At 45.6% G+C, this 17,028-nt stretch overlaps 4 pseudogenes; all 4 read right to left on the minus strand.

The window, feature by feature from the left end:
- Positions 1–3,741: 3,741 nt before the first annotated feature.
- LOC149428772 (U2 spliceosomal RNA) lies at positions 3,742–3,857 on the minus strand (annotated as a pseudogene).
- Positions 3,858–5,813: 1,956 nt separating this feature from the next.
- On the minus strand, positions 5,814–5,929 carry LOC149428773 (U2 spliceosomal RNA; annotated as a pseudogene).
- A 1,925-nt stretch (positions 5,930–7,854) lies between these two features.
- Positions 7,855–7,970, minus strand: LOC149428774 (U2 spliceosomal RNA; annotated as a pseudogene).
- Positions 7,971–16,592: 8,622 nt separating this feature from the next.
- On the minus strand, positions 16,593–16,685 carry LOC149428775 (U2 spliceosomal RNA; annotated as a pseudogene).
- Positions 16,686–17,028: the final 343 nt, after the last annotated feature.

The raw sequence follows: 17,028 nt of genomic DNA on the forward strand, positions 1-17,028 counted from the left end.
ATAGGTAGTCAGGAAGTGTAATGAGGAAATAAAGCCTTTTAAAAGCCTGAAGGTGCTTATTGGATTTTGGGGTCCTGTACTTGGCTAGACTGCCAAAACGTCTCTCACATGTGGTACCCCCATACTCGGGAGACGTAGCAGAATGTATTTTGGGGAGCAATTCCACATATACCAATGGCATGTGTGAGCAATAAATCATTTAACTGACAATTTTGTGTAAAAAAATAAATTATCTTTGTCATTTTCCAAAAACTTATGGTAAAAAAATGAATTCTTCTATTCATTCAACATGCCTCTCAGCAAATAGTGTGGTGTATCTACTTTCCAAAAAGGGGTCATTTTGGGGGGTGGGGGATTTTATGCCCAGCATTAGAAGTTTGTGCCACACATCACTCACTCTTCAAACCACCTGAAGATCAATTCTTTTCTGACACTTTTTGTTCACATGAAAAAAATCAGTATTTTTTTGCTAGGAAATTAATTTAAACCCCCAAACATTGTATATTTTTTTAAAGCAGACACCCTAATGAATAAAATATTCGCATAGCGATTTTTCAAAAGCAAATTAAAAACAAAAATTCACTTTTTTTACTTTTAATGTACAAAAACACAATACAGTATATTGGCCAATTATTTGGTAAAATATAAAAGATGATGGTATGCCCAGTAAACAGATTCCAAACATGACATTATTTAAAACAAACTGCATACATTTTTAATATCCATAGGCAAGGTTTTAAAAGCTACCATTTTAGATTTACAGAGGAGGTCTAGTGTTAGAATTACTGCCCTTGAGCTGACGTTCATGGCGATACCTCACATGCATGGTACAACCGCTGTTTACATACCGGCACAGGGTCAAGGCTCGTGCACATAGGTGTGCGTGTGTGCATGTGTGGGGGGGGGGGGGGGGGTTAAGTTATTTTGATTTTTTTAAATTATATTTACACTGCCCCTTTAATTTTTTTTATCACTTTTAATGCTATCACAGGGAATGCAAATATCCCCAATAACTTCAATGGGCATTGTCATATATTCTTTTTTTCAAAAATTTGGGGTCTATCAGACTCTAGATATCTCCTCTGCCCTTACATTATCTAATCAAACCAAGATCGGTGTGATCAGATGCTTTCCCAATTTACAAATTGCGCTGTTTATATCCTGCGAAACTGAAGTGATGAAATGCTCGTAGCTATCCGATTTCTTAGACTATAGAGATGATTGGCACCATTCTGGTCTCCAATCAGCTCTATGGTTATTTTTTGCTCTATAAAAAAAAGACTGACAATTTTGAGAAAAAAACAATATTTTGGACTTTTTGCTATAACACACGCCCAGTAAAAAAATTTAAAAATCAAATTTTGTCATAAATTTAGGCCAAAATGTATTCTGCGACATGTCTTTGCTAAACAAAAATCCCAATACGTGTAAATTAAATAGTTTACGTGAAAGTTATAGCATTTACAAATGGCGGTGTATATATACTAGAATTTACATTTTTTTATACTAATAATGGCAGCGATCAGCGACCTATGGAGGTGATCAGTGACGCTGCGTGTCTCGTGCTTTTTTGTTTTCACATTTTCTCTCCACCTCCTCTCTGATTATATCCACCATTCTCTGTTCCTCCTCTTCCTTTCTCTTCTGTTCTTCTCTCTTTAGCACTGCTGTTATCCAATTCGCTCCCTCCCTCCTGCGAATGTCATCCATCCGCTGCGTGTCTCGTGCTTTTTTGTTTTCACATTTTCTCTCCACCTCCTCTCTTTTTTCCTTCCTTCTCTGTTCCTCCACCTCTCTTTTTTCCTTCCTTCTCTGTTCCTCCGCCTCTCTTTTTTCCCTCCTTCTCTGTTCCTCCTCCTCCTTTCTCTTCTTCTCCATCATCTTCTGCTCTAATTCCATCTTTTCCGCCTTCCTTTTCCTGCGATCTTCTTCATACCACCTCTTTCTCCCTTTCCTCAGTTCTTCCCACATAATATCTTCCTGAACTCGGAAGCTAGAAGTTGTGCGCTTCACCTATAAATGAAAACAAAGCGATTAGTGGACGTTCAGATTTACATTACATTGGCAGTAATTTGGATTTTCTCTTCTGTTCTTCTCTCTTTAGCTCTGCTTTTCTCCAATTAGCTTCCTCCTTCATGCGAATTTCATCCATCCGCTGCATGTCTTCTATTTTTTTGTTTTCCCATTTTCTCTCCTCCTCCTCTCGGAGTTTTTCCATCTTTTTCTGTTCCTCCTCTGCTTGGGTCCCCCTGCTGGCCTGGGCCCCATACAGGAGGACCGGTGGTACCCCCATATCCACAGCCCTGGGAGAGGTGAACATAGCCACCCAGGGACAGGAAATGTGTTCTTCACAGGATATGTAGGTGAAAATTTAGTGAAAATGTCTGAAAATGAAAACGAATGCAGCCATGTGTCCATATTAGGTTGATAATGTCATGAGCCCCCCCCCCCCCCATCCCTTTGTGTATGTGCAGTTGTGGGTGGGTGTCATAAGAATAGTGAAAAAAAATACTTACGAATTGGGTCATTTTTGCACTTCTCAGAATTTGTGTGAAAAATCACAACCGCTCAGCAACCGTCAATTAACGGTTACCAAATATGAAGTAGCCGACAATAAACCTGTAAAGATAGAAAGACAAGATTAATAATACATTCATGTAACTAGACATCACACAAAGTCAGTGCCCATAACTACCACTAATAGCAATCATACGACTGAACAAGAGCCAAGGGGGGGGGGCAGGGTATGCATCACCAATAACCACCAATGATTGTGGGATCCATTTAAAAAAAAAAGAGGTGAATATGCAAACCCAAACTTTCCCTCTTTTTTCCATTATCTAATAAAAAATTAAATCCCCGGAGGTCATTGAAGTATTTTTTTTTTTTTTTTAAGTCCGCAAACGTGCAACTGTAACGAAAAAACCCGTAAGTGTTCACAAAAAATGTGCAAGTGCAAAACACCACACGAAAAAGTGCACTTAGGGGTGTGCTGTGTCCTATCCCTAAAGGGGCTTGGACCGCTTACCCTGATCCCCCGGGGCACGAAGCTCCTGACGGGGACAAGGTTCCCAATTGGTCCTCCTGGCCAAAAGGCCTGGTGGACCACCGTTCCCTATGCCCAGCCGAAGCCGGACATCCAGTACTAGGCAAGGGGACTCTGCCGAAGAAGAGTCCCCTAGGGATCAGGGGAGGAAGGAACCGTATGGCCACACATCCTCCCCCTAGACTTCAGGGTAGGCCTGAGGACCCACACCCTCCATCCGTGAAAACACACACATAAGTAACAGAAAAAGTGACAAACGTGGGAAGTGCATAATAAATAAATAGAAGGTAAAGTAAGAAAAAATAATAAAAAAGGTACCGTGCCGAAATGTGCACAGACCAGGCCCTGAGGCCCGTAGCAAAAATTGCCCTGGACTTAGCCAAAAGGCCTGGTCCTTAGGGCGCTGTGCAAAAAGATGTGTAAAAACAGTGACCAAGTGTCATTTTCACACCGTGGGGTCCCACACCCAAGTGTTACTAGTGACACCCCTGAGCGCGTCTCCTCAGGGGGCACTGAGTTTGCGGACTTTTTGCCTCCCCAGCCCCTGGCCAGACCAAGGTAGCTTGTTCAAATCAGGAGGTACTGGGTCTTTCCAGTCTTCCCAGAGGAATTACTCCCGAGGCCCCAAAACGAATCATGGCGCTCCCCGGTTTCTGTCCCTCCGGTACTAGCCTTCCGGACCCCCATCATTCCAGTGAGGGTACTATACAACAACCATCCCCGCAAAGCTAGAATGGTCGGGAGCACCCCCACTGGACACTGATAAGAACAGATACTACACTTGATCTTAGCCAAAAGGCCGAGAAGCGATCTCCACCTCCTCTCTTTTTTCCTTCCTTCTCTGTTCCTCCGCCTCTCTTTTTTCCCTCCTTCTCTGTTCCTCCTCCTTTCTCTTCTTCTCCATCATTTTCTGCTCTAATTCCATCTTTTCCGCCTTCCTTTTCCTGCGATCTTCTTCATACCACCTCTTCCTCCCTTTCCTCAGTTCTTCCCACATAATATCTTCCTGAACTCGGAAGCTAGAAGTTGTGCGCTTCACCTATAAATGAAAACAAAGCGATTAGTGGACGTTCAGATTTACATTACATTGGCAGTAATTTGGATTTTCTCTTCTGTTCTTCTCTCTTTAGCTCTGCTTTTCTCCAATTAGCTTCCTCCTTCATGCGAATTTCATCCATCCGCTGCATGTCTTCTATTTTTTTGTTTTCCCATTTTCTCTCCTCCTCCTCTCGGAGTTTTTCCATCTTTTTCTGTTCCTCCTCTGCTTGGGTCCCCCTGCTGGCCTGGGCCCCATACAGGAGGACCGGTACTATCCCCATATCCACAGCCCTGGGAGAGGTGAACATAGCCACCCAGGGACAGGAAATGTGTTCTTCACAGGATATGTAGGTGAAAATTTAGTGAAAAAGTCTGAAAATGAAAACGAATGCAGCCATGTGTCCACATTAGGTTGATAATGTCATGAGCCCCCCCCCCATCCCTTTGTGTATGTGCAGTTGTGGGTGGGTGTCATAAGAATAGTGAAAAAAAATACTTACGAATTGGGTCATTTTTGCACTTCTCAGAATTTGTGTGAAAAATCACAACCGCTCAGCAACCGTCAATTAACGGTTACCAAATATGAAGTAGCCGACAATAAACCTGTAAAGAAAGAAAGACAAGATTAATAATACATTCATGTAACTAGACATCACACAAAGTCAGTGCCCATAACTACCACTAATAGCAATCATACGACTGAACAAGAGCCGAGGGGGGGGGGGCAGGGTATGCATCACCAATAACCACCAATGATTGTGGGATCGATTTAAAAAAAAAAAGAGAGGTGAATATGCAAACCCAAACTTTCCCTCTTTTTTCCATTATCTAATAAAAAATTAAAACCCCGGAGGTCATTGAAGTATTTTTTTTTTTTTTTTAAGTCCGCAAACGTGCAACTGTAACGAAAAAACCCGTAAGTGTTCACAAAAAATGTGCAAGTGCAAAACACCACACGAAAAAGTGCACTTAGGGGTGTGCTGTGTCCTACCCCTAAAGGGGCTTGGACCGCTTACCCTGATCCCCCGGGGCACGAAGCTCCTGACGGGGACAAGGTTCCCAATTGGTCCTCCTGGCCAAAAGGCCTGGAGGACCACCGTTCCCTATGCCCAGCCGAAGCCGGACATCCAGTACTAGGCAAAGGGACTCTCCCGAAGAAGAGTCCCCTAGGGATCAGGGGAGGAAGGAACCGTATGGCCACACATCCTCCCCCTAGACTTCAGGGTAGGACCGAGGACCCACACCCTCCATCCGTGAAAACACACACATAAGTAACAGAAAAAGTGACAAACGTGGGAAGTGCATAATAAATAAATAGAAGGTAAAGTAAGAAAAAATAATAAAAAAGGTACCGTGCCGAAATGTGCACAGACCAGGCCCTGAGGCCCGTAGCAAAAATTGCCCTGGACTTAGCCAAAAGGCCTGGTCCTTAGGGCGCTGTGCAAAAAGATGTGTAAAAACAGTGACCAAGTGTCATTTTCACACCGTGGGGTCCCACACCCAAGTGTTACTAGTGACACCCCTGAGCACGTCTCCCCAGGGGGCACTGAGTTTGCGGACTTTTTGCCTCCCCAGCCCCTGGCCAGACCAAGGTAGCTTGTTCAAATCAGGAGGTACTGGGTCTTTCCAGTCTTCCCAGAGGAATTACTCCCGAGGCCCCAGAACGAATCATGGCGCTCCCCGGTTTCTGTCCCTCCGGTACTAGCCTTCCGGACCCCCATCATTCCAGTGAGGGTACTATACAACAACCATCCCCGCAAAGCTAGAATGGTCGGGAGCACCCCCACTGGACACTGATAAGAACAGATACTACACTTGATCTTAGCCAAAAGGCCGAGAAGCGATCTCCACCTCCTCTCTTTTTTCCCTCCTTCTCTGTTCCTCCTCCTCCTTTCTCTTCTTCTCCATCATCTTCTGCTCTAATTCCATCTTTTCCGCCTTCCTTTTCCTGCGATCTTCTTCATACCACCTCTTCCTCCCTTTCCTCAGTTCTTCCCACATAATATCTTCCTGAACTCGGAAGCTAGAAGTTGTGCGCTTCACCTATAAATGAAAACAAAGCGATTAGTGGACGTTCAGATTTACATTACATTGGCAGTAATTTGGATTTTCTCTTCTGTTCTTCTCTCTTTAGCTCTGCTTTTCTCCAATTAGCTTCCTCCTTCATGCGAATTTCATCCATCCGCTGCATGTCTTCTATTTTTTTGTTTTCCCATTTTCTCTCCTCCTCCTCTCGGAGTTTTTCCATCTTTTTCTGTTCCTCCTCTGCTTGGGTCCCCCTGCTGGCCTGGGCCCCATACAGGAGGACCGGTGGTACCCCCATATCCACAGCCCTGGGAGAGGTGAACATAGCCACCCAGGGACAGGAAATGTGTTCTTCACAGGATATGTAGGTGAAAATTTTGTGAAAAAGTCTGAAAATGAAAACGAATGCAGCCATGTGTCCACATTAGGTTGATAATGTCATGAGCCCCCCCCCCCATCCCTTTGTGTATGTGCAGTTGTGGGTGGGTGTCATAAGAATAGTGAAAAAAAATACTTACGAATTGGGTCATTTTTGCACTTCTCAGAATTTGTGTGAAAAATCACAACCGCTCAGCAACCGTCAATTAACGGTTACCAAATATGAAGTAGCCGACAATAAACCTGTAAAGAAAGAAAGACAAGATTAATAATACATTCATGTAACTAGACATCACACAAAGTCAGTGCCCATAACTACCACTAATAGCAATCATACGACTGAACAAGAGCCGAGGGGGGGGGCAGGGTATGCATCACCAATAACCACCAATGATTGTGGGATCGATTTAAAAAAAAAAAGAGAGGTGAATATGCAAACCCAAACTTTCCCTCTTTTTTCCATTATCTAATAAAAAATTAAAACCCCGGAGGTCATTGAAGTATTTTTTTTTTTTTTTTAAGTCCGCAAACGTGCAACTGTAACGAAAAAACCCGTAAGTGTTCACAAAAAATGTGCAAGTGCAAAACACCACACGAAAAAGTGCACTTAGGGGTGTGCTGTGTCCTACCCCTAAAGGGGCTTGGACCGCTTACCCTGATCCCCCGGGGCACGAAGCTCCTGACGGGGACAAGGTTCCCAATTGGTCCTCCTGGCCAAAAGGCCTGGTGGACCACCGTTCCCTATGCCCAGCCGAAGCCGGACATCCAGTACTAGGCAAAGGGACTCTCCCGAAGAAGAGTCCCCTAGGGATCAGGGGAGGAAGGAACCGTATGGCCACACATCCTCCCCCTAGACTTCAGGGTAGGCCCGAGGACCCACACCCTCCATCCGTGAAAACACACACATAAGTAACAGAAAAAGTGACAAACGTGGGAAGTGCATAATAAATAAATAGAAGGTAAAGTAAGAAAAAATAATAAAAAAGGTACCGTGCCGAAATGTGCACAGACCAGGCCCTGAGGCCTGTAGCAAAAATTGCCCTGGACTTAGCCAAAAGGCCTGGTCCTTAGGGCGCTGTGCAAAAAGATGTGTAAAAACAGTGACCAAGTGTCATTTTCACACCGTGGGGTCCCACACCCAAGTGTTACTAGTGACACCCCTGAGCGCGTCTCCCCAGGGGGCACTGAGTTTGCGGACTTTTTGCCTCCCCAGCCCCTGGCCAGACCAAGGTAGCTTGTTCAAATCAGGAGGTACTGGGTCTTTCCAGTCTTCCCAGAGGAATTACTCCCGAGGCCCCAGAACGAATCATGGCGCTCCCCGGTTTCTGTCCCTCCGGTACTAGCCTTCCGGACCCCCATCATTCCAGTGAGGGTACTATACAACAACCATCCCCGCAAAGCTAGAATGGTCGGGAGCACCCCCACTGGACACTGATAAGAACAGATACTACACTTGATCTTAGCCAAAAGGCCGAGAAGCGATCTCCACCTCCTCTCTTTTTTCCCTCCTTCTCTGTTCCTCCTCCTTTCTCTTCTTCTCCATCATCTTCTGCTCTAATTCCATCTTTTCCTCCTTCCTTTTCCTGCGATCTTCTTCATACCACCTCTTCCTCCCTTTCCTCAGTTCTTCCCACATAATATCTTCCTGAACTCGGAAGCTAGAAGTTGTGCGCTTCACCTATAAATGAAAACAAAGCGATTAGTGGACGTTCAGATTTACATTACATTGGCAGTAATTTGGATTTTCTCTTCTGTTCTTCTCTCTTTAGCTCTGCTTTTCTCCAATTAGCTTCCTCCTTCCTGCGAATTTCATCCATCAGCTGCATGTCTTCTATTTTTTTGTTTTCCCATTTTCTCTCCTCCTCCTCTCGGAGTTTTTCCATCTTTTTCTGTTCCTCCTCTGCTTGGGTCCCCCTGCTGGCCTGGGCCCCATACAGGAGGACCGGTGGTACCCCCATATCCACAGCCCTGGGAGAGGTGAACATAGCCACCCAGGGACAGGAAATGTGTTCTTCACAGGATATGTAGGTGAAAATTTAGTGAAAAAGTCTGAAAATGAAAACGAATGCAGCCATGTGTCCATATTAGGTTGATAATGTCATGAGCCCCCCCCATCCCTTTGTGTATGTGCAGTTGTGGGTGGGTGTCATAAGAATAGTGAAAAAAAATACTTACGAATTGGGTCATTTTTGCACTTCTCAGAATTTGTGTGAAAAATCACAACCGCTCAGCAACCGTCAATTAACGGTTACCAAATATGAAGTAGCCGACAATAAACCTGTAAAGAAAGAAAGACAAGATTAATAATACATTCATGTAACTAGACATCACACAAAGTCAGTGCCCATAACTACCACTAATAGCAATCATACGACTGAACAAGAGCCGAGGGGGGGGGGGGCAGGGTATGCATCACCAATAACCACCAATGATTGTGGGATCGATTTAAAAAAAAAAAGAGAGGTGAATATGCAAACCCAAACTTTCCCTCTTTTTTCCATTATCTAATAAAAAATTAAAACCCCGGAGGTCATTGAAGTATAACTAAAGACAAAACTTTTTGTTTTGGACATAATGGAGGTGGATTAGTCCCCCTGGCAGGTTCTTATTGCTGTCTGTGTCCCCGTCAGGGAGATTCACCCTTCACTTCCTTAGCACAGGCTTTTCTAATTGGTGCAAATAATGAGAAATGGTCATATTGTAATAAATGACATTGTACACAGGCTTTTCTGCATAGACCGGGGCGGATTATATTCTATAGGGCGTTGCCCAGCTTTGGTCTTCATGGAACTGCTACCATATATGGTCAAAGGTGCAAACAAATGCCCAGCCATGTCTCCTGTGCAGTGCAATGGGGATATTAATGTCATGATATCGGTGTCATTAATGAATGGAATTATTTAAATAATATTAATGTAACTGATGTAACTGATTAATGTAATGTAATGATTTAATTAAATGATATTAATTTAATGAATGCAATTGTTTAATATAATAACGTCATGATATAAGTTGGGGAAAAGCGTGTTACTAATTACAGAGACTGTACATGACATTTGCTTTAATTCCCCCAAAATGTCATCAGCTGAGCTAAACTAAAATTTCAGTTAGGATTTAAAACTATCACAGCCAGCATGTCCCTGTATATACATCATTATTATCTATCTGTCCATCTATATATCTATCTATTATATTTAACCCCTCGCCCTCCAGAGGATTTACCCTCCCTAATGACCACGCCTCTTTTTGCTACTCGGCGCTGCACTAATTTAACTGATAATTGCGCGGTCATGCAATGCTGCACCCAAATGAAATGTACATCCTTTTTTTACACAAATAGAGCTTTCTTTTGCTGGTATTTGATCACCTCTGCGCTTTTTATTTTTTGCTCTATAAACAAAAAAAAACTAAAATTTTGCAAAAAAACTATATTTTTTACTTTTGGCTATAAAAAATATATATTAAACGCAAACTTATAAATTTAGGCCAAAATTTATTCTGCTACATGGTTTTGGTAAAAAAATCCCAATAAGTGTAAATTGATTGCTTTGTGTGAACGTTATAGCGTCTACAAACTGTGCTACAGATACTGCAATTTACACAGCTTTTACTTTCTGACTGCCCATCACATTTCTTGAGGTGCTAAAATACCAGGACAGTACAAACACCTCCAAATGACCCCTTTTCGGAAAGTAGACACCCTAAGCTATCTGCTGAGAGGCATATTGAGTCCATGGAAGATTTGTTTTTCCACAAGCTACTGGAAAACAAATTTTTTTTTTTTTTTACATAAAGTTGTCATTTAAATGATTTATTTCTAAATATATTGGGAGCCTAGCCACATACAGGAGCCTGAAATCCAATGACCACTTTGAAAGCCTGAAGATGCGTAACTTCCTCATTTCACTTCCTCACTACCTATCACAGTTTTGGAGGCCCTGAAATGTCAGGATTGCACCAACCCTCCCCACCCCACCCCTAAATTACCCCTTTTTGGAAAGTAGACACCCCAAGGTATTTAAAAAGAGGCATGGTGAGTATTTTGCAGATCTCATTTTTTCTCACAAGGTTTTAAAATATGAAAAAAGAAAAGAAAAAATATATTTTTGTTTTTTTTCTTAATTTTCTAAAAACTTGTGGCAACAAACGAGATCTGCAAAATATTCACCATGCTTCTTATCAAATTCCTTGGGGTGTCTACTTTCCAAAACGTGGTCATTTGGTGGGGGGGTTTGGTGCTATGATGGAAATTTCAGGACCTTCGAAACTGTGATAGGTAGTCAGGAAGTGTAATGAGGAAATAAAGCCTTTTAAAAGCCTGAAGGTGCTTATTGGATTTTGGGGTCCTGTACTTGGCTAGACTGCCAAAACGTCTCTCACATGTGGTACCCCCATACTCGGAAGACGTAGCAGAATGTATTTTGGGGAGCAATTCCACATATACCAATTGCATGTGTGAGCAATAAATCATTTAACTGACAATTTTCATTTTCATTTGTCATTTTCCAAAAACTAGAAGTTTGTGCCACACATCACTCACTCTTCAAACCACCTGAAGATCAATTCTTTTCTGACACTTTTTGTTCACATGAAAAAAATCAGAATTTTTTTGCTAGGAAATTAATTTAAACCCCCAAACATTGTATATTTTTTTTAAAGCAGACACCCTAATGAATAAAATATTCGTATAGCGATTTTTCAAAAGCAAATTAAAAACAAAAATTCACTTTTTTTACTTTTAATGTACAAAAACACAATACAGTATATTGGCCAATTATTTGGTAAAATATAAAAGATGATGGTATGCCCAGTAAACAGATTCCAAACATGACATTATTTAAAAAAACTGCATACATTTTTAATATCCATAGGCAAGGTTTTAAAAGCTACCATTTTAGATTTACAGAGGAGGTCTAGTGTTAGAATTACTGCCCTTGAGCTGACGTTCATGGCGATACCTCACTTGCATGGTACAACCGCTGTTTACATACCGGCACAGGGTCAAGGCTCGTGCACATAGGTGTGCGTGTGTGCATGTGGGGTGGGGGGGGGGGGTTTAAGTTATTTTGATTTTTTTTAAATTATTTTTACACTGCCCCTTTCATTTTTTTATCACTTTTAATGCTATCACAGGGAATGCAAATATCCCCAATAACTTCAATGGGCATTGTCATATATTCTTTTTTTCAAAAATTTGGGGTCTATCAGACTCTAGATATCTCCTCTGCCCTTACATTATCTAATCAAACCAAGATCGGTGTGATCAGATGCTTTCCCAATTTACAAATTGCGCTGTTTATATCCTGCGAAACTGAAGTGATGAAATGCTCGTAGCTATCCGATTTCTTAGACTATAGAGATGATTGGCACCATTCTTGTCTCCAATCAGCTCTATGGTTATTTTTTGCTCTATAAAAAAAAGACTGACAATTTTGAGAAAAAACAATATTTTGGACTTTTTGCTATAACACACGCCCAGTAAAAAAATGTAAAAATCAAATTTTGTCATAAATTTAGGCCAAAATGTATTCTGCGACATGTCTTTGCTAAACAAAAATCCCAATACGTGTAAATTAATTTTTTTGATTGAAAAGATACTTTTATTGCAGAAGCATCAAAAACAACATGTTACTTGTAATCGGGGTACATCTCACCCTGTACTGCGACGCAGCGCACCACATTGCAATACAGTTCCAAGCATACGATAAATACATTCAGAAATAAATACATTCGCTCAGCGGTATGATGCCTGACGTGATGTGCGCGGAGGATGAATCCCCCGGACCAACACGTCATGCATGACGCCGCTTACCCCAAAAACTGTAGCATCCTAATACAAAATACATTTCCTAGTCACGATGTCATGCAGAAAAACGAATAACCGAAAGTCACAATCTACAATAGGCATCGGGTGTGTGGGGGGGGGGGGAAAGGGGGAAACACAGGCCCGAAGCTTTATTGAAGGGACAAAGACACGCAAGGGGGAGTAGGGGGAAGGGGAAATCTTCAGACGTCCTCTTCCTCCTTAAAGTCCATCAAGGAATACTCTCTGAGCAGACTGAGGATCAGTCTGCGGCAGTCCTCAATGGACATCCTCTCCCGCTGGTGGATGAGGCGCTTCCTGGCGCACCATAAAGCGTCCTTAAAGCAACACAGCACCCTCCAGGCGCTGTCAATGTCCTCCAGAGAGAAAGTTTCACAGAACAGTCCATTCAACACCCCAAAGTGAGTGATGGCTGTCTGTGGTACAAAGTCCTTGAGTTCAGGTTCCAGGGCCCCCAACAGGGCCTGAGCAAATGAGCACTCCCAGAAAACGTGGTAAGACGTTTCCTCGTGGATGATGCAGAAGGGGCAGTGTCTGTATCTGCTCAGGTTCCTGGCATGCATAAATGTCCTGAGAGGCAACCCCCCCTGGATAGCCATCCATGCCAGGTCTTTATGCCTGTTGGTGAGAATGTTGGAAGAAACATTCCTCCAGACCACCTTGCAGGTGTCTGAAGGCAGGCCTGGAACCGACTCCAAAATGTCGCTTGCTCTGATCAACTTGTAAATGGTCTTTGGCTTCCACAAGTCAGGCTTGACTCCCTGCAGCCCCTGCTCCCTGATGAACTTGAAGGTATCCAAGTAGTACCAAGGAGTGTCCCAGTTGTAGGGGATGGAACTATCCCAGGTGTCCCACCCCAGGGACCTCCAGAGAGGCAACAGGAAGAAGCGAGACATTGTGTTCCCGCCAGAGTCCATAATCCGTTTGGGCAAAGTTCTGCGGATGCAGTTGCAAGCAAAGAACACCCTCAGCTGGGTGGCGATGTCGGGCACACCCTTACCGCCCTTGAGGGGTTCCTTGAACATGACTGCCCGCTTCACTCTGTCCATCTTGGAGCCCCAGATGAAGTGAAACACCGCCCTGGTGATGGCCTTACAGGTGTTGACCCGTGGGGGCCAGGCCTGGGCGAGGTACTGTAACACAGGGAGAATCTCGCTGCGGAGTACCAGTGTCTTCCCTTCGATGGAGAAGTCTCTGAGGCTCCAGAGTCCAAACTTTTGACGCATCTTGGCCAGTCTCTCCTCCCAAGACTTCAGGGCTGCGCCCTCGGCACCAAACCAAACTCCCAAAATTTTCATGAAGTCTGTCTTGATGCAAAAGGGTATGGATGCAGAAGAAGGCAGGAACCACTTTCCGAAGAGCATGACTTCCGACTTCCCACAGTTGACCTTTGCCCCCGAAGCTTGGCCGAAGTCCTCGCAGGTCTGGACGAGCAGGTCGATGGAGCGCTGGTTGGCACAGAACACCGTCACGTCGTCCATGTAGAGCGAGCACTTCACTTCCCGTCTGTCTGGTCCCGGTGCGGTGATTCCCCCGATCTCTGGATTCCGTCTGATGCATTCGGCGAAGAGCTCTATACAGCAAACAAAAAGCAGAGGTGAGAGAGGACAGCCTTGTCTGACCCCGGAGAGGACCGGGAAGGGGTCAGTCTTCCAGCCGTTCACCTGCACGGAACTACAAATGTCGTTATACATCATATCCACAACCGAACAAAACATTTCCCCGAGACCAAACCTGCGCAGGGCTCTGCACATAAACCCATGGGAGACACGGTCAAAGGCCTTTTCCTGGTCAAGACTGACCAGGGCCGCGTGCACACGGCGGTCCTTGATGTATTGGACCGTGTCCCGGACAAGCGCTAGGCTGTCCGCAATCCTGCGGCCAGGAATGCCACAAGTCTGATCCGGGTTGATGATCTGTCCGATGACAGCCTTCAGCCTGTTCGCCATGACTTTGGCGAGGATCTTGTAGTCCACGTTCAGGAGAGAGATGGGACGCCAATTTTTCAAGTCACATCTCTCCCCCTTACGCTTGTACAGGATCGTGATCATCCCCTCCCTCAACGAAGGAGGCATCTTGCCCTCCACCACCATCTCCTCGTACAGCTCGAGCAGGTCCGGGCCCACGAGATCCCACAGCGCTACATAGAGCTCCGCTGGGAGACCGTCGCAGCCCGGGGTCCTGCCTTGCCTAAAGGATTTAGCGGCAGAGTGCAGTTCCTCCAACGTCAAGGGGGCGTTGGTGGCCGACAAACCTGCAGGATCAATAGCATTAGAGATACCTGACAAGAACCTGTCGGCCGCTTCCGAGTTTGTTTCTTTGGGGGAGTAGAGGTCGGAGTAGTAGTCGCTGACCACTTCCATCACGGCCTCCTTCCCCTTCTGGAGTGTTCCAGTCTTGTTGCGCAGCTCCAACAGGGGTGTGTGTCCTGAGTGGAGTTTCCTGAAAAAGAAAGAGTTACACTTCTCACCTTTCTCGAGATGCTCCACCTTGGCACGGAAGACAATGTGCCTGGATTCTTCCTCAAAGTGCTTTTTCAAGCACTTCTTGGTGTCCTCCAGGTCTTGCCTCACGTCCCAGCTACAGTGATGAAGGTCCTGCAGGGACTGCAGCTGACGCTGCAGCCTCCTGAGTTCCCTCCTCCTGGCACACACTTGCTGGCGTCCCCTGGCCTGAAAGAAGCTGCGCAGCTTGACTTTCACGAACTCCCACCAGTCGCTTACCTTGGGAAAGAAAGACTTCTCCTCTCGCCAGGCACCGTAGATTTCCCTGAGCTCCGCTAGCAGTTCCTCATCGCCCAGCAGGGTGCAATTCAGCTTCCAGGAGCCTGGGCCCGGGGCAAAGCCCTCTCCCAGGTCACCTCGAAAGTGAATGGCCCTGTGGTCAGAGAAAAAGCAGGGAACCATGGAGAACCCGCGGTGCCTGACTGCCCTGGAGGTGAGCACAAAGTCAATCCTGGAACGCACAGATCCGTCGGGGCGGCTCCATGAGTAGTTCACGGAACCGCGCCCCACGGATCCCACAGCGTCCTGCAGGGAAGCCTCCGCAATCACCTCTCGGAGCAGCTTCGAGGTGGCGTCGAGTTTTGCGTACATGCTGGATCCTTTGGAGGTTTTTGTGGCGCTGGTTTGGTGGCAGGGCCCTTGCTCAGGGCCCCAGCGTACGTCCTGCTTCTCTCTGGGCAGTCTCTGTAGACGTGCTCTGACCGTCCACAGAGGTTGCAGGTTCTGGACCTCGGGCAATCCTTGGTCTTGTGACCTGCAGACCGACAGAACCTACATGAAAGCACATGGCATTCCTTACCCTCGTGCCCCGGCTGGCCGCACCTGCGGCATGACTGGGGTTGGTCCAGGTAGTGTAGGAGTCCTGTTGACGATCCCAGGGAGAAGCACTGTTGCAGGTGTTGGAGATCTCCAGCGGGACGATCTCTTAGTAGCCTGCAAAACACAGCCCACTTACCTGTCCAGAAGCCGTTGGCGTCTAGTATCCGGACTGGGTCCTTCAACATGACGCAAAACCTTTGGAGGTAGGTGGCGATGTCTCTACCAGGGACGTGAGAGTTTCTCATGGACACCGTGATCCGCCTTTCGTCCCTTTGGATGGGAGAGTTCGCAATGAACTTTCGGAAGAGGGAGTCGGGTCCAGAGGTCTTCACTGCCTCCCAGTACCTTCTGCATACCTGTAGGGAGACAAAAGTGACAAAGAAAATACCTCTCATGAAGGACTGCACCGACAGGGTCTCTGCCTTGCTAAATCCTTGTTCAAGGATCATTTTCTTCCCAAAGACTTCCGGGGTCATGTCCGGGATTCTGCCGTCCACTTCTTTCAGCCGCAGCACGACTGTCTGCTTCATCCAGGGCTCCAGGGGAGGGAGACCGTCTGCAGGGCCGGAGCGATCTGAGGTGGAGGTGGAGGCGGAGGGGGCTTCTCCCGGGGTCTTGGCGGGGGCGGCGTTCTGTGGCTTCTTCGTAGTTTGCTTCTTCCCCATCTTGTCGCAGAGGAGTTCTCAGGAGGGCTTCCCAGAGATCTTGATCGGATTCCTTCTCCTTCTTCTTCCTCGGCGGCTTCACTCTCGCTTAGCCTTTGAAAAGGCTATTGAGCGTCTACTGCCCGGAGGTAGTAACGCAGAGTGAACAAGGGGGGGAAGATCACAAACTCGTTCTGTGTGGGGGCTAAGCCTCAAACCCAATAGCAGCAAGCAGGTGAAGCCGAATTTAATCGACGATCCTACAAGGCCGAGAAGAGGGTACCCCACACAGACCAAATGGCTGGGATAGATGCAAGTGGTTCTCAACGTCCTAGCTGGAAGCAGGGACACCCCTAAAGGCAAGGTCGATACTACACTTGATCTTAGCCAAAAGGCCGAGAAGCGATCTCCACCTCCTCTCTTTTTTCCTTCCTTCTCTGTTCCTCCGCCTCTCTTTTTTCCCTCCTCTGTTCCTCCTCCTCCTTTCTCTTCTTCTCCATCATCTTCTGCTCTAATTCCATCTTTTCCGCCTTCCTTTTCCTGCGATCTTCTTCATACCACCTCTTCCTCCCTTTCCTCAGTTCTTCCCACATAATATCTTCCTGAACTCGGAAGCTAGAAGTTGTGCGCTTCACCTATAAATGAAAACAAAGCGATTAGTGGACGTTCAGATTTACATTACATTGGCAGTAATTTGGATTTTCTCTTCTGTTCTTCTCTCTTTAGCTCTGCTTTTCTCCAATTAGCTTC

The sequence above is a fragment of the Staurois parvus genome, unplaced genomic scaffold (assembly GCF_062004578.1).
Source record: "Staurois parvus isolate SC_StPar_1 unplaced genomic scaffold, SC_StPar_1.0 ptg002976l, whole genome shotgun sequence".
Lineage (NCBI taxonomy): Eukaryota > Metazoa > Chordata > Amphibia > Anura > Ranidae > Staurois > Staurois parvus.